Below are 22,862 nucleotides of genomic sequence, written 5' to 3' on the forward strand. Positions count from 1 at the left end.
ACAAGAGGGAGAGTCTTATACACATTTGATAAACATCAACCAGCAACAGTGTTTATAAACTGCAGCTTGTAAAAGATAACTGCGTTGCATGTGAACTTATGTTCATGTGTCTGTGCATAAAATGATTCCTGTGCTTTCCAGCAGCAACCTCTGTGGGGACCAGTCCAAAGGTGCACACGATTTTAAAAGAAGACAAAGATGGTCTAATGGCTCAGTCAAATTAGAGTTAAAACGGTAGTGGATTGAGCCTCGTGGGACCGTCCACAAACTACTGGAACTTTCCATGGAAAACAGCACTGTGTACTCTGAGTACACACAACACCATATGCCTGACATGGGTTTAATTAGTCTATAAAATACACACACATACACAGACACACACAGACACACAGACACACACACACACACACACACACACACACACACACACACACACACACACACACACACACACACACACACACACACACACACACACACACACACACACACACACACACACACACACACACACACACACACACACACACACACAGCCAAATGACATTTAAGATGAGCCGCTCAACAAACATCATTCAGATTAATAATCTCTTGAGAAACAATATCTTAGTTCTCTTCCTGGAACTGCCATACTAGTGTTTGTAGTGTGGATCTTTATGTACAGGATATAGCTTTCACCCCTGTTTGCAGTTGATTTCAATGTTCATACAATAAAACACCTTAATGAACAGATGTTAAATGCACTGTATGTGTATTTACTAAATTCACTTGACTATAAACTATTTCCTGTTACCTAGATCTACTGTTCTAGGAAGTGTATGACACTGGATTATTTTTGGGCAGTGACTGAGTACTGTAGTTTAATTAAAACATATAATCCGTAAGATTTCCACCTATTTAATTGTCTTTTAAGTTCCTATCTATGACAACATGAGTTAAAACAATGATGATTAATCATGTGACCCACTAATGAAAGCACTTGTTGCCTCTTTGCTGAAAATTTACAAAAGAGCAAAAAAAACAAAACCAAACAACAACAACACGCATAGTGAGCGTGAACGTGACAAGATGGAGGCTCTGAAAGAACAGGCTCACCTGCAGTTACATCTTACTGCCACAGAGGCCACTAGAAACAAGATATCTCAAATCTTAAAGATTAGGATTTACATCATTCTAATCTCATTCCTCTCCGGGAACCATCACCTTATCGTGGTGGAGAGGTTTGTGTGTCCCTGTGAACCTGAGGGCTGTGTTGTCTGGAGCTTAATGCTCCTGGTAGGGTCTCCCATGGCAAAGTGGTCTCAGGCGAGGGGCCGGACTAAGAATGGTTCACAAAGACTCAATGGACAAACAACAAAGAGGAAGAGAGACCCTGCCCGGAGGAAGCCCGGGGCCCCCGTCTGGAGCCAGGCCCAGACGGAGGGCTCGCCGGCGAGTGCCTGGTGGCCGGGTTTGCCACGGAGCCCGGCCGGGCACAGCCCGAAAAAGTGACGTGGCACCTCCCTCCTCTCCATCCTGTGGGCCCACCACTCGCAGGAGGAACCACTTGGGTCGGGTGCGCTGCTGCACGGGTGGCAGTGAAGGTGAGGGGCCTCGACGGACCAGACAAGGGCAGCAGAAGCTGGCTCTTGGGACGTGGAATGTCACCTCTCTGTCGGGGAAGGAGCCGGAGCTTGTGCGGGAGGTGGAGCGCTACCAGTTAGATCTGGTGGGGCTTACCTCCACACACAGTCTCGGTTCTGGAACCGTTCTCCTGGATAGGGGTTGGACACTATTCTTCTCTGGAGTTGCCCAGGGTGTGAGGCGCCGGGCGGGTGTGGGGATATTCACAAACCCCCGGCTGAGCGCCGCGGTGTTGGAGTTCACCCCGGTGGACGAGAGGGTCGCCTCCTTACGCCTGCGGGTGGTAGGGGGGAAAACTATGACTGTTGTTTGTGCATATGCACCAAACAGCAGTTCAGAGTATTCGGCCTTCTTGGAGACCCTGAATGGAGTCCTGCATGGGGCTCCAGTAGGGGACTCAATAGTTCTGCTGGGAGACTTCAACGCCCACGTGGGCAATGATGGAGACACCTGGAGAGGCGTGATTGGGAGGAACGGCCTCCCTGATCTAAATCTGAGTGGTCGTCAGTTATTAGACTTCTGTGCTAGTCACGGATTATCTATAACTAACACCATGTTCGAACATAAGGATGCTCATAAGTGTACGTGGTACCAGAGCACCCTAGGCCAAAGGTCGATGATCGATTTTGTGATCGTATCATTTGATCTGAGGCCGCATGTTTTGGACACTCGGGTGAAGAGAGGGGCAGAGCTGTCAACTGATCACCATCTGGTGATGGGTTGGATCAGAGGATGGGGGAAGATTCTGGACAGACCAGGTAAGCCCAAACGAGTAGTGCGGGTGAACTGGGAACGTCTGGAGGAGGCCCCTGTCCGAGAGATCTTCAACTCACACCTCCGGCGGAGCTTTTCTGGCATCCCTGTGGAGGTTGGGGGCATTGAACCGGAGTGGGCAATGTTCAAAGCTTCAATTGCTGAAGCTGCAGCGGTGAGCTGTGGCCTCAAGGTCTTAGGTGCCTCAAGGGGCGGTAACCCTCGAACACCGTGGTGGACACCGGTGGTCAGGGAAGCTGTCCGACTGAAGAAGGAGGCCTTCCGGGATATGCTATCCCAGAAGACTCCGGAGGCAGTTGCAAGGTACCGACAGGCCAGAAGGGCTGCAGCCTCTGCTGTGTCAGAGGCAAAGCAGCGGGTGTGGGAGGAGTTCGGAGAAGCCATTTTCGGGCGGCACCAAGGTGCTTCTGGAAAACCATTCGACATCTCAGGAGGGGGAAACGGGGAACCGTCCAAGCTGTTTACAGTAAAGACGGGACGCTGGTGACCTCAGTCGATGAGGTGATCGGGCGGTGGAAGGAGCACTTTGAGGAACTCCTTAATCCGACTAACACGCCCTCTTTTGTAGAGGCAGAGCTGGAGGCTGATGGGGAATCATTGTCAATATCCCTGGCGGAAGTCACTGAGGTAGTCAAACAACTCCACAGTGGCAAAGCCCCAGGGGTTGATGAGATTCGTCCAGAAATGCTGAAAACTTTGGGTTGGGAGGGGCTGTCTTGGTTGACACGCCTCTTCAACATTGCGTGGAAGTCTGGGACAGTGCCAAGGGAGTGGCAGACCGGGGTGGTGGTTCCTCTTTTTAAAAAGGGGGACCAGAGGGTGTGTGCCAATTACAGGGGTATCACACTACTCAGCCTCCCTGGTAAAGTCTACTCCAAGGTGCTGGAAAGGAGGGTTCGTCCTATAGTCGAACCTCAGATTGAAGAGGAACAATGTGGATTCCGTCCTGGACGTGGAACAACGGACCAGCTCTTCATTCTCGCAAGGATCCTGGAGGGGGCCTGGGAGTATGCTCATCCAGTCTACATGTGTTTTGTGGATCTGGAGAAGGCATATGACCGGGTTCCTAGGGAGATACTGTGGGAGGTGCTGCGGGAGTATGGGGTGAGGGGGTCACTTCTGTGGGCCATCCAATCTCTGTACACCCAAAGTGAGAGCTGTGTCCGGATCCTCGGGAGTAAGTCGGATTCGTTTCCGGTGGGGGTTGGCCTCCGCCAGGGGTGCGCTTTGTCACCAATCCTGTTCGTGATTTTCATGGACAGGATTTCAAGGCGTAGTCGTGGTGGGGAGGGGTTGCAGTTCGGTGGGCTGAGGATCTCGTCTCTGCTTTTCGCAGATGATGTGGTCCTGATGGCATCGTCGGTCAGTGACCTTCAGCACTCACTGGATCGGTTCGCAGCCGAGTGTGAAACGGCTGGGATGAGTATCAGCATCTCTAAATCTGAGGCCATGGCTCTTAGCAGGAAACCGGTGGATTGCTTACTCCAGGTAGAGAATGAGTCCTTACCCCAAGTGAAGGAGTTCAAGTACCTCGGGATCATGTTCACGAGTGAGGGGACGATGGAGCGTGAGTTTGGCCGGAGAATCGGAGCAGCGGGGGCGGTGTTGCAGTCGCTCTACGGCACCGTTGTGACGAAAAGAGAGCTGAGCCGGAAGGCAAAGCTCTCGATCTACCGGTCAATCTTCGTTCCTACCCTCACCTATGGTCATGAAAGTTGGGTCATGACCGAAAGAACGAGGTCGCGAGTACAAGCGGCCGAAATGGGTTTTCTCAGGAGGGTGGCTGGAGCCTCCCTTAGAGATAGGGTGAGAAGTTCAGCCATCCGTGAGGAACTCGGAGTAGAGCCGCTGCTCCTTATCGTTGAAAGGAGCCAGTTGAGGTGGTTCGGGCATCTGGTAAGGATGCCCCCTGGGCGCCTCCCTAGGGAGGTGTTCCAGGCACGGCCAGCTGGGAGGAGGCCTCGGGGAAGACCCAGGACTAGGTGGAGAGATTATATCTCCACACTGGCCTGGGAACGCCTCGGGATCCCCCAGTTAGAGCTGGTTAATGTGGCCCAGGAAAGGGAAGTTTGGGGTCCCCTGCTAAAGCTGCTGCCCCCGCGACCCGACCCCGGATAAGCGGATGAAGATGAGATGAGATGAGATGAGATCATTCTAATCATAAGCTCTTTTCAAATCTATGGTTCTAGAAGTAACGAGTAAATCCTGTTATTAATGTAGAGCCAAAGTGTTTAATTTATCCCCACAGTTTTTATGTCACCAGGCCACTTTTCCCCAATGAGTGTATCGTTTCATAATACCACTTTTTTGGCCACGTCATTGTTAAGTAAGACAAACAAGACAGAGCCAGTTAAGTGATTGGCTGTTGCTTCAGGCTGAATAACCAAACAGCTGGTCAGTGAGAAAAATGATCTTATGAAATAAAAGAGTTTTTTTGAAAATGTTTGAAATAACATTTTTTTTAATTTACGGATGAATATTGGGTTATTCCTTGAGTCACAATAATAATAATAATAATACTCCATGAATTGTCTTTATTTATCTGCATGATTATTTATCCCATAATGTATTATGTATTTATTTAACATTAGCCACTTTGGGTCAATAGTGTCAGCCAGGGAAAACGTGAGTGCTGTTTTATGTCTGCCCTTTTTTGGGACACTAACAGGAAATGCCTGGTCCTGGTGGCTTCATCACATAACCATGTTCTTTCTTTGTATGTGAATAAATACATGCTATTATTTTGGCATGTGTGTCAATCAATCAAAAAAATACAATTACAAAGACCAAACAACTTTGACCTAAAATACTTTATTTTGTATGTGCTCAGTTTGTATGGATTTGTGACCAGTATGTATTCAGCCCTGTTAGCCTTGATATGGCCTTCACTCTAAAAAGCTTCAGGAAATGAGTCACTTGTCACACTGTACTCAAAATCACTGAGTGAAGTCCTTGAATAGGGCACTATAGAAAACCTTAGCAAATGACAACAACTGCTGAAAGTTTCTTTCTCACATGGAGAGAGTGCGCAGGTCATCGGGTGTCAGTGTCTCGTTGACTGCTACAACTGTCTGTCAGTCTTAGAACATAAAGTCAAATCATGGTAGATACTACAACAGCAGACCTCCTGCACTCACTTCACTGAGGCTACCTCTGAGTAGAAATTCCACAAAGTAAGCAAGGATATTTGAGAAGTGATAACTTATCAGAGTTTTGAATGATCTACTCTCAGAGCACAGTGGAAACTTGAGTGCCCTAAATCACTTTAAAATAACGAGCCGGGTGGTTAAAGGTGCAGAGCAGCCTCTACCTCTCTTTGGTAAACATGATCATGAAAACAGGTGTGATGTCTGGGTAGGACAGAATCCTAATGAAGGGGAGCAATCACGAGTGGCACACTAATTATTGGAAGAATGCTTTTTTTTAGGGAATTGTGTTTGACACTCTCCTTTGATTACTAGTATCACAGAATGTTGTTTGAACAGCCACACTGAGAACAGCAAAAAAAATAGTAAGCATTTAAACAGCAGCATATTGAAAAATATGAGGGCAGATAACACAGTAGTAGAGAGCGAATTATAACAAGCTGCACATAGGTCAATAAAAACAAGATAACCTGGACACTGGAATTCAGAGTAACAATGAAGACTGCTGATATTTAGCAGGTAAAATGTTCACCATCTGAACACATGAGACCAGCTGATGGGTATTGGCTTTGCAGGTATTTGGTCATACAAATGACTAGTAAAGTAAATAATTTGACCTCATGGAGGCACTACAGGGGTGCTCCTGGAGAGCTACTGTCCTGCATTTTTTAGGTTTCTCCCTGACTCTAATGATTAAAGAACCTGTGACAAGCTTCAGCTGCTGGATAACGAGCAGAGCAATAGACTCAGGTGTGTTGGAGCAGAGATAAACCTAAAACATGCAGGACAGTGGCTCTCCAGGAGCAGGGTTGGGCAGCCCTGGTATACATCTTCTGTCACAGTCACATGAAACCATGGGGCAAAATGACTTATTCCCATTGACTTACATAATAAAAGAGATGTCTGTAAATCTGTGGATACATTTATGTGAGCATCACAACGTGCGCTTTTTGCTACCTTCATTAGCCATTTAGCTCAAATTTGCGGAGTACATGTGGTAGTTGGGTCTAATCAAAGTCGGGTCATGTTCTCAGCACAAAAAGACTGCTCCAGAGTTTGTTTGGAACTTCACCTCCTCTCAATGGTCTTGGTGTGAATTGCTTTGTTCACAAAGAGTGAGATTTGACCGGACTAAGAAGTGCAGGTGTGAAAACACCCAAAGTTATGACAAATCCTTCTGAAGGGGACATGGATGTCTGAACCAAATTCCATAGCAATCCATTAAATAGTTGTCAATATATTTCACTCAAAGCCACAAATGTCACCCTTATGGTGGCGCTAGTGGAAAAGACAAGTGATCACCAAAGTCAGAGGGATTCATCCTCAACAAACTGCAATCCTAAATATTAATGCAAAGTGTGTTTCTTTCAGGAGGTTTTATCCACGTTCTAGTGTGCATTCTTCTTTCTCCAATTTCCTTTCCATTCACAAAATGGTTTTGAATTACAAAGCACAAACAAAAGAAGTAGGTAAACAAAGAGATGTAAGGCCTTCAACATTAAATGAAAGAGCATCAAAGATTTTATGTGCCATGCTTTTTAAAATTGGATTGAATGAATTCCCAGACCTGTGGGTAGGTTTGTTTTGTGCATGAGTAGTCCTCTGTCTTAAAATGCTGTGAAACTGTATAACTGAAGGTTTGGGTGAAAAAGGAAATTAAAAAAAAAGTCTTTGCTTTATGCCGATTATCGCCCTGACTACTGTTTAAGGTACTGTTACAAAAACTGACCTGCAGAGTGATTACCTTTCAGTCTGTCACACACACACACACACACACACACACACACACACACACACACACACACACACACACACACACACACACACACACACACACACACACACACACACACACACACACACACACACACACACACACACACACACACAAACACCAGTAACTGTAAGCTGCTGATATACAGTATTGTCCACTTCCTCTGGGGACAAAACAGTTTCTATGTAAAACCCAAAGGCTCTTGACGATGAAAGGCTGTGAAGACTGTGATGATGTTAATGCTGTATGAATACACATATGAGACGGCTCTCACACACTGATATGAGAGAGGCAGAGGAGACATGGAGCAGGATGAAAACAGTGTATCCATAATGTTCATACATACACCTTGCTTTTTATTCTCTCCAACACAATCTTTTCCCATCTTCATGCTCTTCAGCTATCCTTCCTCCATCTCTCTTTAACACATCTTTCCATTCATAAACTCCTCATCTCTTCCACCTTGCCTGAAGCTTATTACCATCCTCTTCATCCTCTGTTTTATTCCATCCTACACATGAACAATTCACTCTCTCATGAAGCAATTCCACTGCAGTTACCATAGTAACATTCGGCAAATCTCACAGCCATTGATGAGCTTTCTGGCTGAGTGCGCTGCACACACACGCATTGGTACACACATGACTCACACTCAAATACACAGAATCAGTGACTGCAGGCTGTGTGTGTCTATGTGTGTACAGGTGTGGGTGCAGGTATGCGAGGTGAGTAGCAAGTAGACAAATGTGATCAACAGTTGTATGAACTCACTTATTAAAAACCCTTTCTATGAAAGATGGTGTCAAATAATGATAATAATTTAGGCATTAAAAGGTTGAACATTACAGCAGTCTACTCTGCATGTATTCTTCATTTGAAGCAGCTACTCCAAACTATTCTTTTTACATGGATAGATTAGAATCATTAGTAAATGAACCACAACTGAACTAGGCTTTACCAGGGTGTCAAATGCTGCCGTTTTGTCAAGTGATGATGGTTTTGGTTCGGTTTGTCTCCTGTTCATGTCCTGTGAGTCACTGACTGTAGTTAGGAGAGATACAGTCATTTGAACCTCACCCATAATCTTTCCCTTACCATGTATATATGTAATATAAATTCACAACATTAACCATGTGTCCCCTGTAGAGGAATGTCATGGCTTTGACATGCAGGGCTACACAGTGCATTGACAAGTGACGTCCAAGGGTCCAACTCGTCACATACGGCCATATGATGGGATGAAGACGGGTTGGGTTGGCAGACTTTAACAGCCTCTCAGATTGTGTGCCACCTGATTAAAAAAAAACTCTCTTTGACCGTGGTCAGACTGGTTTAGAGTACAAAACAGAAATAAAAAGCTGCTCTTTGGAACATGTAGCAAAATCATCTCTGCAAGAACAAGCAACCAGGTTCATGAGACGCCGTCTTACTTTGTACTTGAAATATTCTCATTTGTTTAAAGTCATTATGCTAAGGTGTCATACTGTATTCAGACAATGACATGGAATAAAAGAGTGGGGACTTGTTCAAAACTGGATCTATTTTGAGGGCATTTCATAACTTAATTGTACAAATGGCAGAAAACAAGGTGGAAATGTGGTATAACATGCAACAAAAAATACATAATCATGACAGGCCTTAATCCCTGGTCACCCTAAAGGTTACATCTTTACACTAATATAACACCAAAATAACCACTCTGCACTCTTTCACGAGGAAGCATGCAGCCCTCCTGAAATAACCTGCACAGAGATTAGATAACAACACAACAGAGCACAACTGATGACCCCAAATGCTCATATAATTACCCCACTTTCCCAAATGTATAACAGCAGCTGTTGCTGAGGGTGAAGAGGGCTCATGGTCCAGCTGCAGTACAACAGATTCCTGTGGAGAAGGAATCTCAGATGACCAGTAGAAAGAGTGTGTGTGTGTGTGTGTGTGTGTGTCTGAGCTGCCGGGGTTGAAGTGTTAATAATCAATTTAAAGGTTAAATATGTAGAATCTTTATTTCATAGTAAAAAAAAAGAATCCACCCACGGGGCGTTTTGAGGGGGACAGAATGAAAGTATTGCTTTTCCATAAAAAATATATTTAGTCTGAATAAATATTTAATCATTTTCGACGGGTTTGACGATAAATTTCTTTCCCGTTCTTTTTCCATGGTAGCAGCCAATAGTGTTGGGCGTTGCTGGTTGCCAGGGTTGTCTGTTGTTAGGTGCAGCTACTGTAGCATCAGTAAAGGGGGCGTTATTTGTCCCAGCAGCTGAGGGACCGCAGACGAGTCACTATAGGCCAAGCATTTACTCCATGGACTGAGAGAAAGGAGTTCTACTCATTCTCCATATTCAACCTTTAACTAAGGAAACTAAGAAGAAAAGAGAGTGCAATCTCCAACACTGCCAACCTTCCAACAAACTGCTGTCTCCGAGCTCAGAAGAGACTCATTTAAGCTCTGCTGTTTCTGGTTCAAACCCCGGCTGTTTGGAGTTTGCATGCTCTCCCCATGTCTGTGTGGGTTTTCTCTGGATTCTCCGGTTTCCTCCCACATGCACGTGTTAAGTCCATTGTTGACTCTAAATTGCCCCCGTGTGAATGGTTGTCTGTCTCTATGTGCCCTGTGATAGACTGGCGTTCTGTCCAGGGTGGACCCCGCCTCACGCCTGGTGTCAGCCGTGACCCCGACAGGGACAAGCGGTTGAAGATGGATGATGAATGAATTGTTATTGATCCGAGGTGTAACACGAATAAACACATTAATATTGTATGAATTCTTCAAAATAAAAGTCCCCCGTTATTTTAAAAGTGTCTAAATCAGGAAATGTTGTGTTTCCATCAGCAGTAACATAACACAAGTCTTATTCAGCTTAAAGAGTACGAAACAGAAAAAAATAAAGAAGATTGGGCGGCCGGTGGCTCAGCGGTTAGAGTCGCCCCATGTAAAAAGGCTGAAGGTCCTTGAGGCAGCAGCCACAGGTTCCACTCCGACCTGCGTCCCTTTACTGCATGTCTCTCCCTTTCTCTCTCAACCCATTTCCTGTCTGTCCTATCTGATAAAGGCTTGAAAAACTGCCAATAAATAAAGAAGATATCTGAGTACAAGTACAAACAGTGGAGCTAAACTTCAGGGCACAGAGTTTCAGTTAGAAGCTACAAAAGTCCTGAGAGTAGAACACAGAGACTTTTACACAAACGGGCAGAGGTGACTCACCTCTGGTGAGCATTTCGTGTTAGCGAACAGGAGGCTAACGTGACCTGCTGCCAAGTGTAATGTAATACGTATAATGTATAATAATCATAATAATGTAATACCTAATAATAATGTAATACCTAATGGTAACCTTATATCACTCACGTGTGAGCAGTGAAGCTCGGTTTGCCCCCGTGGTGATATTCACTCCTGTCCCAGGTGCCAACTTAAAACTTAGTTCAACCCAGTTCTTTACACTGTAACGTCTGTTTACGGAGCACCAGAGAAGAGCTCAGGTATTTAAGTGGCACCACAATGAGGCACAGAAATCTGCGTTGTCATTCGGTTCGGTAGATACAGTTCGCTTAGGAACCGTGTTTCAGTACTCAACCCTGTTTGACACCTGTTCAAAGGTTTTTTTTTTAGCAGTGATGGAGAAGTTGCACTTCCTTCCAGTTACTATTCAATCAGGCCACACTTATTAATCATTTATTAAAATACTATTTAAAGGCTCAACAACTTAACAAGTGCTCACAGGTTAACTACTAACAAATAACAACACAGTATTATTCTAAACAGAGGTGAATAAGCACTGCATTATAATTTTGCTTCTAAGTATAGCAAGTCAATGGCATATTAGGTGTTATATGGAAACAAGGTTTTAAATTGAGTGTACGACATGCACTTCACTTTGGAAAGCTCCCATTTATTTCCTGGATTACTTTTCATTACTGGGTGCTAATTTATTGCTCAGTGCGCCTATGTTTGGTCCAGTTGTGCCTTAGCATCAAAATGTTGAAAGCAGATATATGCATATTTATGGTGTTTCTTAAACAATAATTAAACTTAACTTGATTTCCTTCATCTCTCTATTTATAATGTACTATAAATTGTTCTTAATGAAACCCCAAATGGTGTTGCTAAATTTGCAATGGAAAACCACAACAGCCTGGGATGAAATCCCTGAGTGCTACCCACACAAAGGGACTGTTATGTGCAACCATAAAGAAATTGGGAGGGGGTGGGGGTCTTCGTTGGTAAGAAACATCTGTACATTTGGTTTTTCTTAGTGCAAGGCAGCAGCTTGAGTGTCCAGAACAATGGACAGCAGGAACAACAGAGATGGGAGTGGGGAGGTGAGGCAGAGAAGGACAAAGACACAGACAGACAGACAGACAGACAGACAGACAGACAGACAGACAGACAGAAAATGCCTTTACTCTTCAGGGCCCTAAGATACACAACTGACTCTGTTCTCTCTTTTCCTGCTTTCTCCTCAGACAGTTCAATTTAACAATAATAATTTATTTCTCACTGTTATAAATTAATATGCTAATTAGCAATTGATGTAACTGTTTTATGTCTTTTTTTTTCTGGTAAGAGTGCATTCACAAAAAAGGCAATCATCTGGTCAAAATCAAATTAAATCCATCTGTAATGTGTACTGGTTACAAAGAGGCATTTAAAAGGAGAAACCTCTCCCCTCAAACTTCCTGACAGTGCTCTGGCACTGAGAGGCAAGGTGGGAAAACACAGAGACAGGCGCTGGCAGATGGCCAGGCAGTAGCTGGATAGAGGGAGACTCAAAGGGGGGGTGGGGGGGAGCAGGGGGGCAGATGAGTTTGTACTACTTGGACTAGAGCCAACTTTTTTAGGATCTAACTCCTTGATTCTTCCCTTTTCTTTTGTAGAAAAGCAGACCATACTTGTGCGAGCTGTTTCCTACCAAATCAACACAAAACCTGAGACAGCAGACTAAGTCTTGTCACATTGATTGGGGTTGCTAGCTGGTTAGCTTGATGCCGCACACAGTCAATATTTCCAGCCCCTATACTTTTAAATGGCCTTCTTAGCCTTCATTAGGTTGCTATGGTAACAGACCTGAAAGAAGGAGGAGACCAGCACACACAGATTCAGGAGGAAATGAGTGTACCAATAAGAAACACAAGATGACACACTTCCTCATTCACTTTCATACTCAACTTAAGGGTTGTCATTTCATATATGTAGCCAAAGTGCAGAGATCTGTCACCATGCCCGTACTAGCCTACTGTGTGTTATCTGACCTGCTAGCAAGCATTAGATATAGAAATGCATGGAGGATAAGAGTGGATTAAGCATCTCAGCTGATTCAGATTTGACAACAATGATTGTATTTTGGTGGACCATTGGGAGAATCAGATCAAGTTGCACGCATGCAAGGAATCTCTTACTCTTCACTTCCACTTTGTCCAACAGAGAAGGACTAGGACTAGGGCTAGGCTCCAGGTCTGTGGTGCCCCGATGGGAGCTCTCTGTCCAGATCATGACATAGAAATCAAGGAGCAGGATTGCTAGGCTTTGGACTATAGAGCTATTAAGTCCAAGTGTTCTCAGTATGAAAAGGATGTTCAAATAGTCAAGATTAGACTGTTCTAACATAGCCCTGCTTTGTCTAAGCTTACATATTTGAACACGCTAGAAAGAGGTTAAATTAATGGTTTATTGCTTGTATTTTCAAACAGAATGTTCATCTATCTTTTTAATGTTATACGAGAAAAGACTTTAAGGACTAACCACAGGGTGTGATGGATGGAATCCTACATCAGATAAAATGTTTGGTTGGGGTTGCTGGGCTGTAAACATCCCTGAATCCAATAGAGCAGGACAATATATGTTAGCCTACACTGTATAGCAAGCATCCAGGAGGTGAGTATGTAAACAAGAAATTAATTGGAAGTAACAGAGGTACTTCTGTAACTAGTTAGCATTTGTACATGCTAATATTTGCAGTTTACTTCGAGAGATGAACTGGTTTCATTTCATTTCTGGGTAAAATGACCACGGTTATCAGTTTAACATTGGTACAAATGTGAAAATGCTCAAAAAGTATTGAAACATACACTGAAATAATTGCACCAAGATTTATATTGAAAATCGCAAATATAATTACAACAATATGCACTTTTTGCATGAGTGTATCTGCTGTGAAGCTCATCGTGCTGCACCTGCTTCTGGGAGACTTGCTAACTTTGGTTGATGCTGGACAATATTTACCCTGAGTTTTTCAGAGTGGGGGAATCAAACATGGTGTTAATGATGATTCAAATGGGACACTGTATTACTAACCATCTAGAATTTTACTAGGGTTGATCATTAAACCGGTAACCATTTCATCCCTATAAGCAAGCATTCAACTACACTTACATGTGCTGAGGCAGAATTTAGAAGAATAAACAACTTAAACCCTTTCTATTACTTTAAATGTTTAATACACTGCATGCTGCCTGTTTTGTTAAGCTTTGTTTGGTCAAAGTGAATTTTCCATATAACTGATGATCTAAAAGAACCGCCTCCCACTCCATCACACCTGCTGGCTACACATTTCCATTAGTATTGTGAAAGATGAAGTGGGATGGCTGTTATATGTGCCAAAGCTGAAAAAAAAATGTTTGCAGAGCAACTACAAGAGCAGCTGGAGAATGTATGGTTGTTATAGACTAAGGCCAAGGTCTGTCCTATCTGACAGTGTATGCATTCTGAGAGACAGAGTGGTGAGACAGACGTAGAGAAAGAGGAAGACCAAATTTGACTGGGGCAGAGTTTGAGCCTCGAGGTGGTTTTGACTGAAGCACGCCCCTGGGGATGCAACAAAGCTTGCTCTGCTTCCTGTGGTCAAAAAAAATATAGAAACAGGATATAACATCATGGAAAGTAACAAACAGAGTGGAAGCAGCATCACAGTGGAGGTCGGGGTGAGGATGAACTTCGGGAACTGGGATGTGTTGAGCAGTAAAACAGCTCACAACAGCACAAGTCAGAGTCAGGACACAAATCAATATACACATAAAAACAGCAACATGAAGCACACCAGAGCTTCAACAATGCACAAAAAAGTGCAAATATTTGACAAGAGATTGAATACACAGACATTGTCCAATGGAATTAAATTAGAGGTCCTTCAAAATTGTATGAAAGTCTGGACATTTTAAATCCTTCTGGAGGGAGTTTCAGGCAAAGGGTGCAGCATATTTAAAACCCCTTTTCCCCAGCTCAGTGCCAGGACAGGACACTAACATTCAGAAGATCTTGTGAACACGGGCCATAGTGGCTTGACTTTTGTGGAGTTAGTTACACAGGTAAGAAGGAACCAGACCAAGGGCAGTCTTATGAATATGATATAATATATCCACCAGTGTGTCCGCCTGCACACATATAAAGATGGCTGCTCAGATCTAGTGTACAGAGTAAGATGCTTACATCCAGTGACAAATCTTAAAGGTTGAATATGTAGAATCTTTATTCATGGATATACTTAAAAAAAAAAAAAAAACATCCAAGGGGCGTTTTGAGGGGTAGAGGATGAAAGTATTGCTTTTCCATAAAAACATATATTTAGACTAAATGAATATCTTGAACTGTTTTGACAGTTTTGACAATAACTTTCTGTCCCGTTCTGTTTCCATGGTAGCAGCCAATAGCGTTGGGCGTTGTGGGTTGCCAGGGTTGTCTGTTGTTGGGCGCAGCTAGGTGGTTCAACTTTATATTTGTCAGTTTACCCATCTCTATATTCCTTCTCACCACACCGCCTGAAAGCTGTCTTTGCGCAAACCTCAGTCTCTCCCTCTGCCTTCAGCCTCACTGTCTCTGCTGTGGATGCTGCTGCTCTGCTCACGCCCATCAGGCTACAGAAACAAGAATCATTCTGAGTTGAGAGCTAGCTAATGGATTCCACAGCACTCACAGAAAGACTTCCAGTTGAAGACTGGCTAACGTTAAATACTGTTGTAAATGCATTGATTAGTCCAAATTAGTGGTTCCCCTGTTTAATTCATCACTGACATGGAGCAGGCTGATCGCTGACACACTCGGCAACAAACCTGGCAACCCGACTGCTGGAATTATTTTTTGTTGCTGCGACTACGATCTTGAGACACTAGATGGCGTGTTCTGCTCATTCTCCATATTCAACCTTCAATCCACAGTGATACATACTGTCTAGATAACTAATCATGAGTATGAAACATTTTATAAACAGTGATGTTCTAACACAGCATTTATCACATGCGTGCAAAAGATATTCAAAACCAGTGAAGCACTAATCTGTGTGGGCTTACAGTATCTCTATCTGTGTTGTGAACAGCTGCCAGCACAACACACAAGCATACGCTACAATATCCCCTCTCCACGATAGCATCTTCACTTCTGACAGCTCATGATAAATGCACTACTTCACAAAGCAATTTCCAAGCAGATAGAACATTCAAGTGATTTTTAACTGACAATTCAGTGATAGCACTATCCTCCTTTTGCATCACATACCCTAGTACAGCATGCATAATGACTGACAAAGATATCTGCAGGCACTGAGGAATTCTAAATAGTTGTGTGGATATATCAGCTGCCACACTGTCATTTGCAACACTCCCTTTGGGAAATAATTCACATGCTATATTGTGAATAATTAAACATCTTCCATATTGACTGAGAGCTGCTTATGGGCTCCATGTGAAAGAGAGAAAAACAGCTACTTTCAAAATGGCACCAGTTCATTCATGACTACGTGAGGGATCCCTCTTCAAATCAAGTGCCATCTGTACTGTATAGCAATAAGTCTGTGAATGTTCTCATTTGTCCAGGTCATCGTTATCCCCAAAGCAATTTCAGTCAAAAGCAACTGGACTTGGTTATTTGTCTAGGAAGACGTATCACCTCTCACCCAAGAGGCTTCATCAGTTCATGTATGCATCTGACCAGGCTGGGACTGGTCCTGTACTGTATAGCAATGTAACATTCTCCAAAGTACTGTAATGGCTGACTCTGAAATCAGATGATGTTGTCTTCCAGCTTCCTCTCAAACATTCAGAGAATCATGTTAATGCTTGCTCATTTCCAAAACACATTAACTACAACCACTGAAATATCTTGCATACTGACGTGTAGTGGCATCATACTTTCTCTCACTAACAAACAGCAATGCCACAGAGACACAGCAACAAATGAGAGTTGTATCACATGGATGATTTTCAGTTTTACTGGAAATAATGCATTTCCAGCTTTGTTTTATCTGTATAACCAAGTCAAAAATGGCTAAATACACACAGAGACATATTATAATCTGTATGAAGTATAAACTCGGATATTGACTACCAGGGCTATCTATCTGATCTCAATGTCCAACGACATGACCCCAGTGACTGAACTGCAATTATACAGTGTCTAATTAAAGAGAAAAAGTAAATAAGACACTCTCTTTTAGTTAGGTTGTTGTTCACACTAATAATGATGCTATGTTTGACTATAATGTGTGTCAAACACCTGCAGTCTTGCTGACTGTGTGGCTTATTTGTTTGCCTAACCTTAAAGTAGCCTCATGTATTCATGCAGCAAGTTGTAAGCAGTTGCTAACATTGTAAACGTAAGCTATAGGAAGCTGTAACTGCTTCACAATCATAGACTTACAGTGGTCAGTGTAAAGCTTAAACTCAGGAAGTGTTATGTTGTACACACTAATAATGATATACTATCACCCACACTCACAAACTGAGTTGTGATATGTGGTGACTCATATAGCCTACTTTGAGTAAAAACAGGAAAATGCAAAGTAATGGCAGAAAGTAACAGCTCACTGAAAAAGAACTCCTTTTTTTGTCTCTTGTGTCCAGCATGACGTGTGATGCGAATGTGTGTGAAATCCTCTCTGTGGCTAAAAAAAGAGCATCTGTTTCCCATAGTCCACCAGTGCTGGGTGCTCATAGGCCAAGGTTATCCTATAGCTGGGGGCAATCTCTCACAGCATTCTGCACCTCTTTGGGGCTGGATTGCAGCTGAATGAACTATGGCCCCTTTATAAAACAGCCTGGTGAAGAATGACAAGAGCGGGGCTGACCAGCTGTCCACTGAAAGCACCACTAATGTGTCTGCCTGCGAGCATTCACTCATCTTCTACGTCACAGAGATGAATGCTTAACAGGATGGAAAGTGAAATTCCAGTTCTCTCATGACCAGTAGCTCCTGCCTAACCCAATACACTCATCACTAGGTCAAATGCAGCACAGCACAATTCATCGAAACACTATTTCCAAATTCCTATTGCTTTTCTGTACAGCTTCTTTTCCATAAACCCAACTGTAAGAAACTCCTCTTCCAAACCCAGGCTAAACATTGACACTACGGAGCCCTGCAGTGTGTCAAACATCCAGTGAACTCGTGATGTTGTAGTATGGCTGATGTCAAAGTGTCTCTCACACTCCATTTCCTGTCTGTCCTAAATAATAAAAGGCTTGAAAAACAAAAAATCTTTTAAGTTAAGTTTTTTTTCTCTTCTAATATACAACAATGGAATGCTGAGAATTTGCAAAGCAATAATGCTTATTTTCCTCTACATCAGGTTTGCCCAATATAAAGATCTTTAAAATCAAAATTGCTTCAAAGTAATGAACCATAATCCATTAAAGAAAAACCGAGGTTTGGAAAACAGCAGAAAACTGTACATAACTCCTAGCACAGGTCTGGAGCACCTGTAAATTGTGTTTGTATAAAATTCAAAATACAAAAAATTGGTGAATGTAGCAAGTTCTTAATCATTCATACTAGAAACTTAAGAACCAATGTGTTCTTACTAGTGGTTCATGCCTGAGGCCCATTATATGATGACTGCATGACCATCTAGAGTGGTGGTGCTATGACAGTGAGTAACTCTAAACTCCAACCACCACAACACCTCGGAGGGGAAGTGTAATTGTGCGTAAAGTGTCAGTTGCCCCCTTCTTTTTGCTCTAACCTTTATGGTGAGTGCAGACAGAGTAGTGAAAGATGTCACAGCCATCTAAGCACAGTAACCACAGTAACATTTCCACACTTCAGTTAAATGCGTTTCAACACCTACTGTACTCCCGAAAAGTTGGTCATGTACACTACACAAACCCATTTTGAGATTTGAGTGTAACAACTCACTCACATACTCATTTAACAGAACGACATTTTCACTGTTGAATACATAATATATTAATGCAAACATGAACAGCAGATCTTACAGAGTGAAGAGACTCAACCCCAGTGTGTCAAGACCCTCTAGCCTAACTGTGACATCCAATTCACTTCAGTAAAGTTTGTGTTCCCCATCTGAGACCAGGAGCTCCAACATGAATGGCACTCTCTTTGAGTGTGTTTATGCAACAGGACCCACATCTTAAAACATTTTCCACTTCAAATAAAATCTAAATACTACACAAAACCCTAAAATATACAATCAAACTTTAGGTGCTTTCATGGTTTCTCTCAGTAGCTCATGTTCTGCCCATAACAGCATCTCATGGTTTGCTCCACCAGTTTGAGCAGCCATTATTTAACATGTGATTAAGAACGAGACGAATCCAGGCAGGAAATGCATCCAACTGCCTCCTCAAGTGTCTGTCTCTTCTCTTATCTCTGAGTTTCTTTCTCAGTTAAACTCTCTTTCTATTCCTCTGTGTTTCTGTCTCCCTCTCTGGATCTGGTTATAAATCAAAAGTTACATAAACTGCCTTCAAGTTAGTTTCCACCAGTGTTACATGAGACTCTCTTAAGTACAAAACAGGATGTTATAGAAGCCTGGTTCATACAGTTCAGCTTAACTTGTGTGTAGTAGAGTTTAATTGTTTTCTCCCGGTTTTGGAAAAAGAATGTGGGCATATATACATCCAATACAAATATAACTAACTCTGTGAATGTGTGAGCTCTGTGGCAGAAGAATACTAGGAAATTGAAATCAATTTAGACCTTTATTTAAAACCTAATGCATCTACACAGAAACACACATTTACATTACCCTGGACATAAAGAAAACATCTGCATTCATATGTTTAAGACAGACACACTTAGTGTTATTCATGCAAGTAACTGCCACTCTTCTTTCACCCACCTGCAACCACACAGACACATGCTGCATGCTCACAAACTCACAATTTGAGTTGATTTGTGCAGAGTTCTGATGGTAATGTAACTGTAGAGCAGACAAAAGACACTGGAAGCCTGGGAACTAATCCTCTTCAACAAATGCCAATGCATGGTTATGTAATTCTCTAATACCATACTGTCTGTTATATTTTCAATTAGCTGGAATTCTGATTCTGGGCTGTGACGGGATGGATAATGGTCTCACCACACTGATAGCCCAGTCCACCCCAGGCTGTAAATATAACTTTTGTATTTTACCTTTATCTGATAGTGACAGTAGAGGCAGGAAATGAGAAGAGAGAGTGTGAGTGGGAGAGGACTCAAATGCAACAAAGGTCACGGGCAGGAGCAGAACCGGTCATGTTGTGGTGTGCGTGATGGGATTTTAAACCAGCTCCTTGTAGGAGTCACAAATGAGGCATTGCTAGAAATCATTTATGCAACATAACTGTATCATGGTACTGTGACCTGTTATGATTTTTTTTTTTTGCATTATCCCTGACAAATAGAGTCATAATTAAACAAGTGGCAGAAATCCCCGTGGAGTGTAGCAGCGGAGGTCCATATCATGATGATGCAAAACGAGCCCCAACCGTTCATTTGCACACACTGCTCACTGCCATGACGCAGAGCTGATACACATCAGCAAAATATCTCTTTACCATTAAGCTGGACGCAGTTAACCACCATTCTTAATCATGTAATTTGGATTTAAGACAACCCTACGCATTGAATTATCTGGATGATGAAGTGTTGTCCTCCAGCACCACAGTAAGGAATCTGGGTGTTATTTTTGATCAGGATATGTCCTTCGATTCTCACGTAAAACTAACGACAAGGACTGCATATTTTCACCTGCGTAATATTGCGAAAATTAGGAAAATTGTGTCTCAGAAAGATGCAGAAAAACTAGTCCATGCATTTGTTACTTCTAGGCTGGACTACTGCCACTCCTTATTATCAGGCTGCTCCAATAAGTCTGTTAAGAGTCTCCAGTTGGTCCAAAATGCTGCAGCTCGTGTACTAACTAAAACAAATCGAAGAGAACATATTTAACCTGTATTAGCTTCTTTGCACTGGCTACCTGTAAAATCTAGAATAGAATTTAAAATCCTTCTCTTTACCTACAAAGCTCTTATTGGTCAGGCCCTGTCGTATCTTAAAGAGCTCATAGTACCTTATTACCCGACTAGATCGCTGCGCTCTGAGATAACGTTTGTTATGATTGAATAACATGATTGAATTGAATTGAAAAAAGCCTGACCTGTGCCTGGTGTATGTTCTGTGTAAATAAAATTCAATGAAAAAAATGAGCAAATACCATGGCAACCATCTTGCCCCAGTCAGTCATCCCATTATCTCTGTTGTGTGTGTTTGTGTGTTGAGTTAGCTCAAAATGAAAGAGTTGGTTTGAAGTATAAAATAAAACTTTACAAGACAGATTCCAGAACCTGGACATTGCTTAGATCCAACACTCCTGTGTGTAACTCAGAGTTCACCTCAGGTCGACTTTTTAACTTCTTCTAAGTGCAAATGGTTTCACACACACATCAAAACTTCTCTCAACAACAGTAAATTCATACATTGCCTTTTGACATAAAATAATCATCGTGTCAATAAAGAACCAAGAAAAAAGCTAAGATGCCACCTCCTTCACTTCATCAATTCAGTTTCCAAAGCTGCTTTAATTCTAAGCTTTTATTATGCAAGATTATAATATTCTCATATATGTGTACTAATTTAGGTTGTATTATATATGACTACATCCTGCATGATAACCCCCCCCCCCCCCCCACACACACACACACACAAATACGTGTCAAGAGAATTATCCACTGCTGCAGGATGTCAGATAAAGCTACTGGATGCTACTAGAGATGTGTGTGTGTGTGTCTCTTTCTCCAGGGTATATACTGCCAACAAACCCAGCTCATAACACATCGTAACACAAAAACCTTAGATAGCAGTGTGCTTGTGCACAAACACAAAGTGTTATTTTGTTAGACGGACATGAAGAATGACCTTTTCTGTCTCACTCTTAACTCAAAATGGCTTCTTGTGGTATTCATGCAGATCATTTCACCACAGGAAGACACTTCTGAATAATGTACTTGCAGGCTGACAGGACATTTGGAACTGCTTTACACAGACACCATACACAGAAGGAAGACTAATTAATGCTTTAACTATAGTTTTCACAAACTATTAAGTGTCAAAATGTATGTTACTTTCAGTCTGCTTCTGATACATCTTCTGTGATTCTCAGTAAAGGAAATTATCCAGAGGAAATATTTACACTTAGGTCATAAAAGCAGGAGTATTCACCATCTAACCTTATGCTAGTAATTAAAAAAAGAAGAAAAAAACACACATTTAAATAGACCCTGTTAGGTATTATATCACAACAAATTCCAAACCAAATTTGTGTTCTTATATGATCATTTAATTGGAGTCAGTAGATATCTGCGATTAGAATACTTTAGTCTGAGACAAAGACCTGTTACATGCTTTTGGCTTGTTTCCCCTTCATTAAGTTGGAGGAAGGAGGAACTGCTGAGGGGGGAATGAGAGGAAGAGATAAAGTCTCACAGCAGATGAGATATTCTAGAGAAGTAGAGAGAGTAGGAGAGAGAGAGAGAAAGTGTGGGGTATTGTAGGGAGATCCAAACCCCCTTGTGCATTTTTCCCTTTCTTTCCACCCTATTTGGGCTAAATGTGGGCTCATGCTATTGTCTGAGGCACGCAGGGAGGTGTGTGTGCGTACAGGCCAGTAGAGTGGGGTGGGGGGTGTCTCGCTTGTTCCTTGACAAGACACTTTTTCCTAGAAAAAACTAAAAGTCTTAGGATAAATGTCCTTATCTCCCCCTTTTGCTGAATTTCTTCAGAAAAAATTAAATATAACAGCTGACCTTGAGACTACATTTTTGCAGCGCATACCTCTGAGGTTTTCCCATCCCCTCTGAGGGGGGCAGGTGGCAGCTGCTCTGCCCCCTCCCTGCCTCTGACTCTCTGGCAGACAGAGCCCGCAGCTCCGGCCCACACTACTGCCTCTAACATTAGCAACGCTTTGAGAGGAAAAGCCATGTGGAGCTGCCCAGCACCTCCAACTACACGACACATAACACACTCAGCCCCCGGAATGATCACACTTTCCCTCTCTCTCTTCATACACTCCAGCAGGGGGGTGGGGGTTAGATCTGTGTCCTGAGGAAGAAAGCAATTAGTCTTCAAGCTCACACCCTGATCACAAATCTCCCTTGATACCTCACATCACACTCTGTTTTTGCACTTCTTTTGCAAGTGTAGCCTCATGATTTTCTTTTGGGGGGGTGGGGGGTGGGGGGCAAAAAGAGTTTCCTGACACACAACCTTTTTCACTCTGTCAGGGAATTCAACTTCCCCTCTGCGAAAGTATGTGACTCAAACTCCTGAAATGAAA

At 42.8% G+C, this 22,862-nt stretch overlaps 1 protein-coding gene across 2 annotated transcripts in view; it reads right to left on the reverse strand.

Annotated features, from left to right (window-relative positions):
• The window catches only part of ncalda (neurocalcin delta a), a 92,391-nt gene that overhangs the window by 26,862 nt on the left and 42,667 nt on the right, over positions 1-22,862 (reverse strand). The gene's annotated exons all lie outside the window — the stretch shown is intronic.

The sequence above is a fragment of the Echiichthys vipera genome, assembly GCF_963691815.1.
Source record: "Echiichthys vipera genome assembly, chromosome: 8".
Lineage (NCBI taxonomy): Eukaryota > Metazoa > Chordata > Actinopteri > Perciformes > Trachinidae > Echiichthys > Echiichthys vipera.